The sequence below is a fragment of the Manis javanica genome, chromosome 13, assembly GCF_040802235.1.
Source record: "Manis javanica isolate MJ-LG chromosome 13, MJ_LKY, whole genome shotgun sequence".
In the NCBI taxonomy this organism is placed as follows: domain Eukaryota; kingdom Metazoa; phylum Chordata; class Mammalia; order Pholidota; family Manidae; genus Manis; species Manis javanica.
This window is the reverse complement of record NC_133168.1, coordinates 9,337,765-9,352,264: the sequence shown is the minus strand read 5'-3', so window position 1 is coordinate 9,352,264 and position 14,500 is coordinate 9,337,765. Positions and strand designations below refer to the sequence as shown.

At 34.7% G+C, this 14,500-nt stretch overlaps 1 long non-coding RNA gene across 2 annotated transcripts in view; it reads left to right on the top strand.

Annotated features, from left to right (window-relative positions):
* The window catches only part of LOC140845754 (uncharacterized), a 708,702-nt gene extending 700,757 nt beyond the window's left edge, over positions 1-7,945 (top strand). For both annotated transcript variants that reach the window (XR_012124624.1, XR_012124625.1), the window contains one exon: positions 7,862-7,945. This is a non-coding gene — a long non-coding RNA (uncharacterized lncRNA). The remainder of the gene's footprint in view (positions 1-7,861) is intronic.
* The last annotated feature ends 6,555 nt before the right edge of the window (positions 7,946-14,500 follow it).

The window sequence follows — 14,500 nt, the reverse complement described above, 5'->3', positions numbered from 1 at the left end:
CTTTCTTACAGCACTGAACTATGTTTTCTACCTTTATCTTGCATCTACCTACCACTTCAGCATTTTATTAATAATAATAATAATAATAATAATAATAATAATAATAAGGGAAAAATGTGGGATTCACATATAAATCAAGTATAAAATCAAATGATTATTCATATTTGACCTGACTGTTTATAGTTCATAATGCGTGATCAAAACCGAAAGTTTCTGTGATGACTGCCCTTGCACTGTTCACCATGTAAAAACTTATTCACTATCTAAGAACTTGTTCATTATGCTTCAGAAAATTGGAGACTGATGAAAATTAGGCTTGGGGTTGATTAATGATTGTGCATTGAGCATTGACTCCCCTATACAGACTTTTATTGTTGTTAACAACCATTTGATCAATAAATATGAGAGATGCCCTCTCAAAAAAAAATAGTGAACTTGCAAGATTGTGGTGAGAATGAATGAAACCAGGTTTCTAACTTGATATTATATACTACATTATTTTTTATTGTCTCTCTTACTTTCCTCTCCCCCAGATCCTCGTGCCTTCCACTGGAATGTGAGGTCCATAAATTCCAGGGGCATTTCTGAATGCTCACTACTGTACTGGCAGCACCAGAACAATGCCTGCCACATAATAGGCATTTAAACAGTAGTTGTTGAGTGAATTAATTGTTCAGTAGTTGGGATACAACTAGGTCTCCAATATGTGAAAGATATCTTATTTTTTCCTCATCATCTGAACAAGTACATTTCTTCCTTTATATCATATTGTTTCCTATGTTTAAGCTAAGAATAAATTTTGTTAGAAAAAAATATCAGGAAAATGATGTAAAAGGTCTCCATGATGGCTAGAGATTTCTGAGTCCATTTGAACAGGGTTGTGAAAATCATAAATGTGGATAAATCACAGATAACTTGGGGAATTTTATTTTAGAATTTCATCATTTTACAATTTGATATTATGCCTGAATATTAGCATTATTGTTGACATAGAATATTCTATTTCAAAGCACATATTTCTAATTGGCTCTACCATCCAATGAATACTGTATTCCGGGCACTGTGCTAGACTTACAAACATGTACACATTCAGAAGTAAAGTTGGCTGTCTAAATATTTCTGGCAAGCTTTCTTAAAGAGTAAACTAGGAAAAGACAAGTCATGATTATAATTCCATTCTGGACACAGAGCTCTCCTTTATTTGATACACATGTATGTGTTATTGTGCCTGGCCTTCCAGCGTGCCCCAGGCCCTGGTTTTTCAAAGGACTGTGAACTTTCTTTAAGCAGTGCATCAGGACGCAAGAGCATATCTTAGCAATAGTAAACAAGTTTCCTAACAAGTCTGTGCTCTAATACAGAGTTTGAGCAGAAAGAAAATCAGGCTGGCATTGTAGATTGTAAAACCCAGTGAGCAGGGACCATGTCTAATTCCGTGCTCAGTACTCAATTTTTAAATGAAAGAAAAGTGAAACAATTTCATCTCTGACTATTGGAGTTTCTCATAAGAAGAAAAACAAGGTTTTTACCAGAGGTTAGTAGAGCACTACACAGTAGGTATTTGGGATTTATTTTAAAACATATAAATTTCTGTGTAATAACTATTCACTTCAGGTTCCTGACTGGATTAACAAATTTAATACCTTCCTTTAAGTATACAATAAATGTTAACATACATTGCATTCATCTTAAAAGTGACCAATGAGCTTTAGAATTGATAACTGCATTTATTAATTTAAACCTTCATTGGAGCTTACTTAAAAATGAATTTTTAAAAAATTCCTTACTGAGTAGCAGTATGTACATTACTATAATGAATCATTACGATTTTCCCATTCCTTTTTCTCAGTATTACACATTTTGTTAAAGTAGCTTTTCAAAAAGTTACACTTGGAAAAGACAATGTTTTATTATGGAGGAGTATTCCATAGAGTGTGTGTGTATGTGTGTGTGTGTGTGTGTGTGTGTGTGTGTGTGTGTGTGTGTGTGTGTGTGTATGCCATAATTTGTTTACTTTTTCACCTGTTAATAGGCATTTGGGTTGTTTCCAGTCATGGCTGTTATAAATGTCATGTTTCTAGTTCAGCTGCCATGATCATTTGTATACATGACTTTTAGTGGACATATGTTTCATTTCTTGGATAAACACCAAGGAATAGAATCACTGAGGCAAATGGTAAGTTTTTGTTTAATTTTATAAGAAACTCCAAATTATTTTCAAAAGGGGCTAAACTATCTTATATGCTTATTGGCAATGCATGAGATTTCAAGTTCCTCTACTCCTTCACAAATTTGATATCATAAATATATTTTTTTAGTCAATCCAGTGTATATAATGGCATTCCATACTGATACCCAAACAACATGGACAGATTGCAAAAATTTAGCTGAGTGAGATAATCAAGTACAAAAGAGTATGTAATGTGTGATTCCATTTATACGAAATTATAGAAGGCAAATCTGATTTGTCGTGACAGAAAGTTGATCAGCCTTTGCTTGGTGCCAGGGTTGGGGCTAAGGATTTCCTACAAAGTAGCACAACACACTGGAACTTCTAAGGATGTGAAAATATTCTGTATTTTTATTAGTATAGTCACATCAGTATAAATATTTGTCAGAATTCATCTAAATACACACTTAAAAGAGGTGCATTTACCTGTATGTAAATTACAAATATTTAACACTGATATAATAAGAAACATGTCAAACCTGCTTTTGATTATTAGCAAAAATCCTTAAACATATGTGCTTGCTATTAGGAATACAAAGCATTTTCAGAATGTGAAGGAAGGTACAGGCAATCCACAAATCAAACACTGTGTCTTTCATACACGCCTGTCTGTAAAAGCTGTCTGGATCCTGAATATCCTACATTCTGTCAGAAGGAATCAAGTCCCTATACCTAGAGAGTAAAATTCTGATCAGATGGTCCATAGGGTCAGATTCGGACATTTCCAATTTACACAAATCTGAACATTCGTTAATTAAGTTAATGCATATTCTTTATAAAAAGCAATGTAGGGAGAAGTGCATCTATAATTCCACCATCTAAAGCAATTATTGTTCATATTTTGGAGTATTCCTCCATTTTTAATGCAGTTTTTACATGTCTCAGATAATATGGTAAGTGCTATTTTGTAAGAGCATTTTTTGCTCAATATTAAATCATTAACATTTTCCCGTCATTAAACATTCCATAAACATCATTTTAATAACTGCGTAATAGCTCATCATATGCCTTTACCATAATTAATGATTACTCTTTTAATGGCATTTAGTGTTTTGTTTTTTTTTCCTAAAGAACAGGCATGTTGCCTAGTCCTTAAAAGTACTCCAGAAATTCTGTTGAGTGAATGAATGAGTCATAAACAATGTTGTGAAGAACATCTTTGTGTCACAATCATTATATTTTGTGAGAAATTTTAAGACAAATTCCTGAACTAGAGTGCCTGTGGCGAACACACAAAAACTTTTAAAAGCTCTTAGATTCATTTGTCAGAAGCTCTTAACTTGGGAGAAAAGACAAAAATGATACTGTGCACGGGTTTTCAAAAGCTAACTAAGACACATATAAAAAATTTTTTAAATGTGTTTAGGATTTTATGGTTCATTTTCAACTATTTCTCTTAGTGGTCTACTAAAATGATCACTTAAAGGTAAAACATCTGCTCTATTTCTTTCTTTTTTAAAATAGCCCCATGGTAGTCCCATCACTAAGAACATCTTGGATTTAGATGGTCTTTGATCTCATTACATTAATTTAAGTCCAGTTTCTAAATTCAAGACTTTTTGCCTTGAATATGGATTCTGCAGCTATGTTCTGCTATTGCTGCCTTCTTTCATCCAGTTCGGCTTTTTGTAAATTTGTGTTCACCCTGGCCCTTTCTGAGTAGCAGATACTAAGAAAACACACCAGTAATCTGCTGTGGTGATGGTGGCAGAGCTGACACTTTGTCCTTGATGCCCTGCTCTGCCCTGCACGGCTCCGTCCTCGCTTATTTTCCGTCTGCAGCATCAAGCATGAGACTGCAATCCCTTTGTGCTGGTTCTTTGCATTTTTCTCAAAGTCAGACTTTCCCATTGCCAAAGAGGGCGGGTCTTGGACATTACCGAATATATTCATTTCAGATCTTGCTAGTCAAGCTGGCCGTAAAGGCGAGAGTGCTCGCTGGCGATCTGGCTGTATAGCTGCAGAACTGTCTGGTGATGGTCACTATTCCTGCGTTTTCTGACTGATTCCAGCCCCCAGGGATCTAGGGAGCGGCTCTTAAGCCTGGTGCAATGGCATCGAGCTGGAAAAATGATTCTCTTGCCATATTGCTGCTAAAACATCTTGGAAGGTTGTTAATTTTTGTACGGCTTTCTCTAGTCTCTTCATTTCCAATTCTCCTCTTCCTTCATAATTTGAGGCAGTTACTTAACAAAAAAATATTGTGATTTATTTTTAAAGGACTTCTTTCCTGAAAGAAAAGTCTCTTTTAAAATACTAATTAGAGAATTACATTATGTCATGCACCCTGCATAAGTCATGCCCAGGATTTAAATCCATATCTGTATGACCAAAATAATCAAACTAGTGTGTTTTCTTGATACTGTAGCCATTACAAGTACTAAATCCATATGCCACATACATAGTCCAGTGACCTTCTGCAAAAATGAGCCTGTAAAATGTAAATATAATTATTGAAGGAACTCAAATGATTAAGTGACAGTGTCTCAATATTTCATATATGCTTCAATTTAGGAAGAAGCATTAATTTACTCACTTCTTTGAATAGAGTACAGTAACTTTTTATTTTATTAAAAATTTAGAAATTTTATGCAAATTCATAAAACCTATGAGACAAAAAACTGGCTCGCAGTTTCCTTCTGGATACGTATTAAAGCTGAGGTACAAAAATCTAAATTTGGGTAAATGAGAAATAGCCAGACATTTCCACAAGTAAGACTTCCTGTGCACCAATTCAGTCTCCACTGTATTAAGATGTCTGATTGTCTCCCAGTAGTAAAAGTAAGCACTCTTTGGTGGAAGTCGCATCATTCAGAACTTCCAATTATCTCTTTAACTTTTCATGCGAAATATCTAGTGTTCAAAAAAAAACTATCAAGCAAATAAAAAAATTAACTGAAAATTTAGAGAAAAAAAACAAAGTAGCAACCAGTCTATAAGGAACCTAGATATTACTAGGATCAAAGATTTTAAACTAATTACAATTAATGTGTGCAAGTAATTGATGGCAATTTGAAATTGCAGCAAAATCTTTGAACTATAATAATCTAATGAAAATTCTGAAAGTGAATAATATAACAAACACAATTAAGAATACAAAAGAAGGGCTTAAGAGTAGAATAGACACAATTTAAGAGAGAGTTAACAATTTGGAAGACAGGACCGAAGACGACACTGGGACAGAAGCTAGGAAAAACTAAAAGATAGGAAAAGAAGACAAGAATGTAAGAGGTACACAGAACATAGCAAAATGGTGTGACATGATTGTAAATGGCGTTGAAGGAGGATGGAAGAAAGAGAATGTGGCAGAACCCATTATTCACTAGTAATTTAAAATATATGTTTATAGTTTTCCAAAATGGTTTGAAAAGAATTCTGTGAGATAGTCACAAAACTTTGTGAATTCCAAGCAGGATCAACAAACAGCAACAGAAGGAAACCACCAAAACCGAGTATGAAATAGAAAATTGCTGAAGACCTAATACAAAGAGACAATCTTTAAAAGATGGAGTAAAACACAGCAACATTACCTTCAAAAGACCAGCATTAAACCAGATGAAGAAGTCAACCAAGAAAAAGGAAGACTTGGAATTCAAGAAAAATATGCTCTAGCCCTGGAGATTGGTCAAGAGCATCGCCAGGTTGTTGCTGAAGGCAGAATCTCAGTACATTAAGCTGTTCCTCTGACCTAGAAATTAATTTGCCCAAATTTAAGAAATAAGGACCAAGAGCTTCCAACCTGAGAATGGTTCAAATGTTTGAAAAGTTTCAATCGTTGAAAAGTTCCATTGTAGTTGTCTTCTGTAGGTCACATGTGACACAAGAGATGCTGAAATAGAGTTGGGCTTTCTCATTTCAGTGGGGAAATAGCAGGGTCCTTAAATAGTAGATGCCAATAAAATAATGGTGCATATCCATCAGAGACACGGTGGGAAAAATACAGACCACATTAAACTCTGGAAATGCAAAGACAAAAATTTCTGAGTGTTTTTGCAGAAAGGCTCCAATTTTTTAGAGTCACTTTGCTGGTATGTGACTGAATAAAGCTGTGATATCTTGAAACCTAATTTAAAGCTTTTTAGACTAATCAATACTGCTGTTCAATTTTAAAAATGCTTCTCTCTCCATTACAAATGAGGCGAGACATAATAGAGAAGTGGTTAGTCCAAAAGTATGGCACAATTCCCCTGGCAGCTGCCCATTTCCTTGATTCCATTGCTATGTATTTCACGAGGGCCTGTCAGTGCTGCCAGCTAAGTAAGGGTCAAGGGTTTGGGGAAAACAGGTGTCGTTCAGACTATTTTACGTGACAGTAGTGAGCACCAAGGTGCCTGACCCTGCAGAAGGAAAATAGGCCCAACAACAGTGGCAAGCTGTACGTGTGACATTCTTTGCCCTCTTTTTTACTTTAATTTCCTTTTTGAGTCCCACTGAATCTTTCCTTTTTTCAATGACATGGGGCATGTTGCTGCTTCTGGGCCCTAGAAAGATGTGTCTAAAGATGCTCGTGGGACTTTGAAATTTCAACACAGGATACAAAGTTAGATAAGGCCAGCATTTGGGTGATTTGTGATAAATCCCAACTTCAACTTCTCTCAAGAGATGTGAATAAAAGAAAGCATACAGATAAATTAGGCAAAAAACATTTTTTTTGGTTAAATATACTTTGACTTCAATTTTCCTACAAATATTGAATGGACACAATGTTTTAGTTTGTCATTTGACTTCTGCTTTATTTTTCTGTCTTCATTATCTTATGATTTCTATTTCTCTATTTCTCTTTGTCTCATTCTTTCATATCTGGCTTAGACACACACACATGCACACATCATGTTTTCCTCTTTAAATAAAGGAGAAGTTCTTATGCAATATTTTGAGATTTTTATTTCAAGAGTATCATTAAGGGATGAAAGTTGGGCACATTTTGAAATATTCCCTGAAAAAGAGCTATAAGTCATCTTTCTGCTTGATGTCTACCACAAGAAATTAAAATATCCCTGCTTTTCACTGTCTTTTTAAATTCCTTTTAAAGTAGCAATTCTCTATAAAGATGCCATCACGAGGCATTAAGTGACATTAAATAATTTTGTAAAATATCATAAAAAGTAGATATTTCACTAGATACTCCTAATAATATTTTATAGCTTAGGTACTCTGCATCTTTCTAATACTCTATTTATGAAGACAACTGGGAATTAATTTACTAAGAATTGAGTTTAAAACCACTACAGCATATTACATTGCTTGAGAAGCACCAATTTAAATGAAAAAATGTTGAGTGTATCAAGATGCAAATGGTAGTAAAAAGACGTATCATGATGTACTGTGATGGAATGATAATGTTATGAATAACTGTTGGTATATCCTAGCAATTAAAAGATTCTGAGTTTTTTTGTAAATGGCATAGACACATTCAGTCCACATCTGTCAGATGCAGATGTAGACAACTGAAGGAAAAACTGAAGGCAATGATTGTGGATTTTTTATATTTATAAGGAAGTGTTACCTGTATCACTTTGTAAGCTTGTTTTTTTTTGATAAAATGAAAATCATTAATTTCTTTCCATAAATCAGACTTCATTTTTACAGCTGACATTCGGTTTGTACATGTTTCTTTGTTTTACTTTTCAGGCTCAACTTTCCTACGTAATGAAGATTTTTCAGCTTGGGCAATACCAACAAGTACATCTGCACTGAAATCAATTGTCTGTGTTGGTAAGTGGAGCAAAAAAATCTGACTTTTTTTTTATCTGAAGTAAACTCCAGTGCTTGTATTTTATCTATGAATTTATTGAGGACTCATGAAAATTTCTAAACATCACTTAAGATTATTTCACCCAAACTGCATTGTATCTTGGCAAGGTAGAGGACTTGCTTTTAGGAATATGTTTAATCTATTGTACTTAAAACCAAGAAGACGTATATGCTGCTATCCCTTTTTTAATTGAATTATAGTTGATGCATATTCTATTGGTTTCAGGTGTACAAAATAATTGCTAGAGAATTATGTACATTACTAAATGTTCGCCATGATATGTAGTGACCATCTGCCGTCATACAAGGGTATTACAATGTTAGTGACTATATTCTCTACACTGCACTTTCATCATTGTGATTAATTTATCTTAAGATTGGAGGCTTGTACTCTATCTGCTGTCTCCTCACCCCTGTGCTCTCTGGCAACCACCAGTCTGTTCTTGGTGTTTATGAGTCCATTCTGTTTTCTTTTTTGTCATTGAAGTATAGTTGATATACAATATTATATTGGTTTCAAGTATACAACACAGTGGTTCAATGGTTACCCACATTATTAAATCCTCAGCCCAACTAGTGCAGTTGCTATCTGTCAATATAGAAAGATGTTACAGAACCACTGACTATATTCTCCATGCTGCACTTCCATCCCTGTGACCAATTTATATTATGATTGAGAATTTTTGTGCCCCTTTACCCCCCTCATCTTCCCTACCCACTTACCCCAAACCCTCCCCTATGATAACCACTGGTCACTTCTCAGTGTCTGTGACTCTACTGCTTTTTTTGTTTTTTGTTTTGTTTTGTTTTTAGATTCCATATATAAATGGAATCATATGGTATTTGTCTTTCTCCACCTGGTTATTTCACTGAGCACCATACCCTCTAGGTCCATCCATGTTGTCGCAAATAGCATGATTTCTTTCTTTTTTATGGCTGAATAATATTCCATTGTGTATATGTACCCCATCTTCTTTATCCATTCATCTGCTGATGGACACTTTGGATGCTACCTTACCTTAGCTATGGTAAGTAATGCAACAATAAACATAGAGGTGGGGATATCTTTTTGAACCAGAGATTTTGTTTTCTTCAGGTAAATTTCTAAAAGTGCAGTTACTGTGGCATATGGTATGTTTCCTCAGTAAGCTAAAAAGAGCCCATTCTGTTTTAATTTTTCTGTTCATTTGCTTTGTTTTCTAGAACCACATATAAGTGAAATCATAAGATTTTTGTCTTTCTCTGTCTGACTTACTTTGCTGAGCATAATACCATCTAGGTCTATCCATGCTGTCACAAATGGCAGAATTGCATTCTTTTTTGGGACTGAGTACTAATCCATGGTGATATATACCACTTCTTTACCCATTCATCTATCAGTGGACACTTAGGTTGCTTTCATATTGTGGCTATTGTAAGTAATGCTATAATAAAAATAAGACTACATATATCTTTTTTGAATTGGTGATTTTGTTTCCTTTGGGTAAGTTCCCAGAACCAGAATTGCTAGATTGTATGATAGTTCTAATTTAGTTTTTTGAGGAATCTCCATACTTCTTTCCATAGTAGCTGCACCACTTTATATTCCCTCCAACAGGGATGAAGATTTCCTTTTCTCCACATTCTCCCTGATATTTGTTATGTCTTGTCTTTTAAATACTAGCTATTCTGATTGATAAGGTGATATTTCATTGTGGTTTTGATTTACATTTCCTTGATTAGTGATGTTAACCATCTTTTCATGTGCCTGTTGGCTTTCTATAGGTCCTCTTTTGAAAAATGTCTTTTCAGAGCTTCTGCCCATTTTTTAATTGGGTTATTTTGTTTTGTTTTGTTTTGTTCTGATGTTGAGTTGTATGAGTTCTTTATATTTTTTGGATATTAGTCTCTTATCAGATATATCATTTGCAAATCTTTTCCCATTCAGTAAATTGCCTTTTCATTTTGTTGATGGTTTCCTTTGGTGTGCAGAAGTTTTCTAGTTTGATATAGTATCACTTGTTTATTTTTACTCATTTCCCTTGTCCAGGGAGAGATATTCAGCAAAAGTTACTAATGCCGGTATGCAGGAGTTCACTGCCTATGTTTTATAGGAGTTTTATGACTTCAGGTCTTATGTTTATGTCTTTGATCCATTTAGAGTTTTGTGTATCATGTAAGACATTGATCCTGCTTCATTGTTTTGCTTGTAGCTGTCTGGTTTTCCCAACACCACTTATTGAAGACAGTGTCTCTTCCCATTTGTACATTCTTGCCTCCTTTGTCATATACTAATTGATTACATAAGCATGGGTTCATTTCTGGGCTTTCTATTCTCTTCCATCCATCTGTGGCTATTTGTTGTGCCAGTACCATATTGTTTTGATTATAATAGTTTTACAGTATAATTTAAAGTCAAGGATCATGATACATCCATCTTTGTTCTTTCTCAAGACTCTTTTGGCTATTCAGGGATTTTTGTGGTTCCATACACATTTTAAGATTATTTGCTCTAGGTCTGTGAAAAATACCTTTGGTGTTTTGACAGGGTGCACATTGAATCTATAGATTGCTTTGTGTAAGATGGCCATTTTAACAATACTAATTCTTCCTATACATTAGCATGGAATTTTTCCATTTATTTGTGTTGTCTTCACTTTCTTTCATTGATGTTGTATGGTATTCTTTCATTTCTTTAGATTTATTCCTGGGTATTTCATCCTTTTCAATGAAATTGTAATCAGGATTGTTTCTTAGTTCGTTATTAGTACATAGAAACACAACATATTTCTGAATATTGATTTTATATCTGTGGCTTTACTGAATTAATGTTAGCTCTATTAGTTTTTTTGTTGTTTTCTATATATCATATCATATTATCTTTGATATGCTGCCATTCTTAAAAAAACCTATTAACACATCATTGAACAAATCCTTCTGAGAACAGTTTGAGAAATGCTGTTCTCTCCATAGATGAGTAAACAGAGACATCCTGTATTGATAGGTTTTTATAAAGTTATATGACTATTAGCAGAAAGGATCAGAACTAACTTGTAATCTTAATTAAGTGCTTCTTTCTGTCTGCTACTTAGTCCTCTGGTAGTTTCTCATCCCCAGTGCTACCCTGAGCCAGTTTGAAACCTAGACAAAAGGAAAATTCTGTGAAACCAATCCTGTCTTTTTTTAAAATGTTGATATTTTGCTTTCCATCAATTTATTTGCATAAAATTTAATTTAAAAAATATTGATTAAAATATTACACATCTTGATTACTGATTTTTTTGTTGGTCCTCATATTTTGGGCCTGAGAGTGTTTTCTTAACCTCACTAGTACTGGCATGGCTTATACCAACCCAACTATATGTATCTATAACCTTGGAGTACCCAAATCATTCATACTTCAAATTATTTCAGCTCAATGAATTAGTCAAATCCCCACAATAAAAGCCAGCCTTTGGTAATTCCCATTCCTCACATTTGTAGACAAAAATATACCTACTAGTCTCTGACTTTTTATTCCTGGGAGTAATAGAGTGTCTCTCCAATTTTTTGGTGTATTAATTTGTAAGTACCATGAAGATTATTGAACGCTTTTGGAAAGTTTAAGTTTTAACTAAATTATAATTAGCAACCAAAACCTTCTGTCTACCAGTTCCTATGTGCAAGGGAATAAGCTTGTGGCTGTTATATCTCCTAGTCCACTTCATGAAATGCATATTCAGTGAACTCTAATACAGCATTTCCCAAAGTGAATTTCAGAGAAAGACATGTTAATACATTCAGGGAAAAAAAATGTAGTAACAAGATTAGTTGGATAAATCAGAAAGAAACTAAACAAAGTCTTTATTTCAGGACTTCTCAGAGCCTTTAATATGCTAATGTTCTTGAAGAATATAAAAAATGTAAAGAATGCAGTGTTCCTTAAACATATCTGACTGCAGAATCTATCTACATGTCTGAACGTGTGTAAGCTTTTGCAAAGAACATCTGTCATGGCACTATTCTTTTATAGATCGTCTTTGAAAAGCACATCTCTAATAGATTAGTCAAGCTTGAATTTTGTTTTATAAAAAGTATTTTTCAGAAAATGTATAATTTAACATTCAATGACACTATTTTGTTATCTAGTAATGGATCTTTTATCCCAAAGATCAGCAAGAACTCTTCCTGTGTGCTAGAGATGCTGAAAATTAATTATTTTACCATGTGGCAATTAATAAGAGTAGATTTTATTGTTCTGATCAGCATCCACCTTTTCACAGCTGAATTTTTTGTAACACTAGGATAGCTATTATCCACTTAGTGAAAAGTTTCCCCCAAATCCATCATATTTGGAAACAGCTTATATGTTTAACTTATATGTTGACTGGCTCAGGTAACACTGACCTGTTCACTTGAAAAGAAATCTTGAAAATTTTGAAAATCTAAATCTCCTTTATTATACCTCCATTGTTTTCCACATACAGTGCGTCCCTTCTCACCTGACTATCTGTGAGACCTAGGAAGACTCTCATTTGCTTCTTTTTCTTACTCAGAGATGTTGACAAAAATAATTTCTTGCCCTCATGCCCAACTACTAATTGGGAAAAAATTAATATTGGTCTGCTGAAAAGTTAATATAAAGTCTAATCTGGTATTCCTGAGCATAAATTTTAAAATAATTTTATATTTTAGAGATAAGTTGTAATAGTAGTTAGTGCCTTCAAATGCAGACAAAGACAGAATACTGACCACTGATTCAAAATCATTGCCCCTAACTCTATATATTTATGGCTTTTACTAAATAATTAGTAACTACTAATTATTGACTAAATAACATGTCAAGGTACATAAGGGTGTATCATCTTTCCATAGTATCTCGACAAATACCCATAATGCTCCTAGATTTATTAGCCTAAATTAATTTTTTCTCTGAGCTTCCCATCCATTGCCCATTCATTCATTGGCAGCACATGTGGACTCTTATTTGGATCAGAAAAGAATTTTCTCATTTTCAGTGGCGTCTTTCGCAACGTTACTTTAGTAGTATGAGTCTTTCAAAATGAAATTGGTAGTTTTGTTTATAAAATATCTTGATGGCACGGAGTCTATAGCAACTGAAAACATTCCGGTGTTTGCTGCAAGGCATGAGGAGACAGTGACACAGCTCATTTCCTCAGCCAGGCTCTCTTTGCTGCCTTGTACAACACTTATTTCAAAGCACGCCACAGCTTAGAACTGTCGTGATCCCCATTAATATAAAATCATTGACCCCTGCTCCCGCTGGTGCGACTAAATTACATTCTGCTGCTCAGCGGCAGCCGCACACGGGGCCAGCGCTTTTAGTCATGGCCAGGTGCCTTGATGCCAGCGCAGCCCCTCCTACACCCAGGGTTTGCCTTTAATGAGGATTAGGCACCTTCAAAGATCTAGGAGGGCCCACTCCCAGGATGGAAGCGTTTCTAATGGCATCTGGGCTTATCGTAGGCAGTAATTTAGTATCTCAGAGGGGACTGGAGAGTCATTTCTCGCCTCTAAGAAATCGCAAGAATGTGTAGTTTCATGATTTTTTTCTCTTTTTCTTTTTGTCTCCCCCTCCCAACCAGGACAAATTCAAGAGCTTTATGCCTAACAATATTACGTGTTTATGAAACCTAGAAAATAGGTGTAGCCAAATAATATCCCAAATTCTGGTGTATCCCAGATGGGGAAATTCCTCTTTAACACTAGTATGTAATGTATACAAACAGGACTAATCCTCCCACTCACAGATACCCCGCATGCATTTCATCTTTGAATTTTGGGTGGTGGAATCTCTTTATGAAAGGATTGATAACGTGACCCGAGGTGCACTCTGTTTTCTCACTGCGAGGTCTCCCCATACAGCTCTGACCCTCTTGGGTCTTTCCTTCCCCTTGGCACCCTTGCTCTCTGAGAGTGAGGTGACCAGGGGTCCACACCTCCCTGCAGTGGAGTATGGAATTTGTAGGAAGGTTCCCTGTGCTGCTACAGCAATCACTGTTGCCTTGATTGGTAAGGGACAAGGCTGGAGAGTTAGGTAGTGAAACACAGAAAGCAATTATTGAACACAGAAAACATACTTAAGGTAGTCAAACTCCTCCCGTCCATAAACAACAGAAAAAATGAAACGAGTAAAGATCACTCACGCATATGGTTATTAAAATAAATGTGATTAAGTGCATGTATATTCATATATTCACACAATTATTTGCAGTGTCTTTTGGACAAGTTCTTGATGTAGCAAACCGTTAATAAAGAGTTCAGAAATAATTTATCCTCAGAATAAAATCTGGTGCTCAATGTATTATATATGAAATACTCATGTATTTTTCTGGTGAGGGAAGGAACCTCTGTTTTAAACCTCTGTTTAAAATCTGATCATTTTAATTCAACAGACTTTGAACTCTTAGGAATCAGCTTGTTTTCTCTGTTTTATTTTTACTAGTGAGACCAAATCATGAAATTTTCTCAATCTAGTAACTGTGAAAATTAATTTTTAGTTTTTAAATATACTTTGGTAAGAAATTATGCATTAAC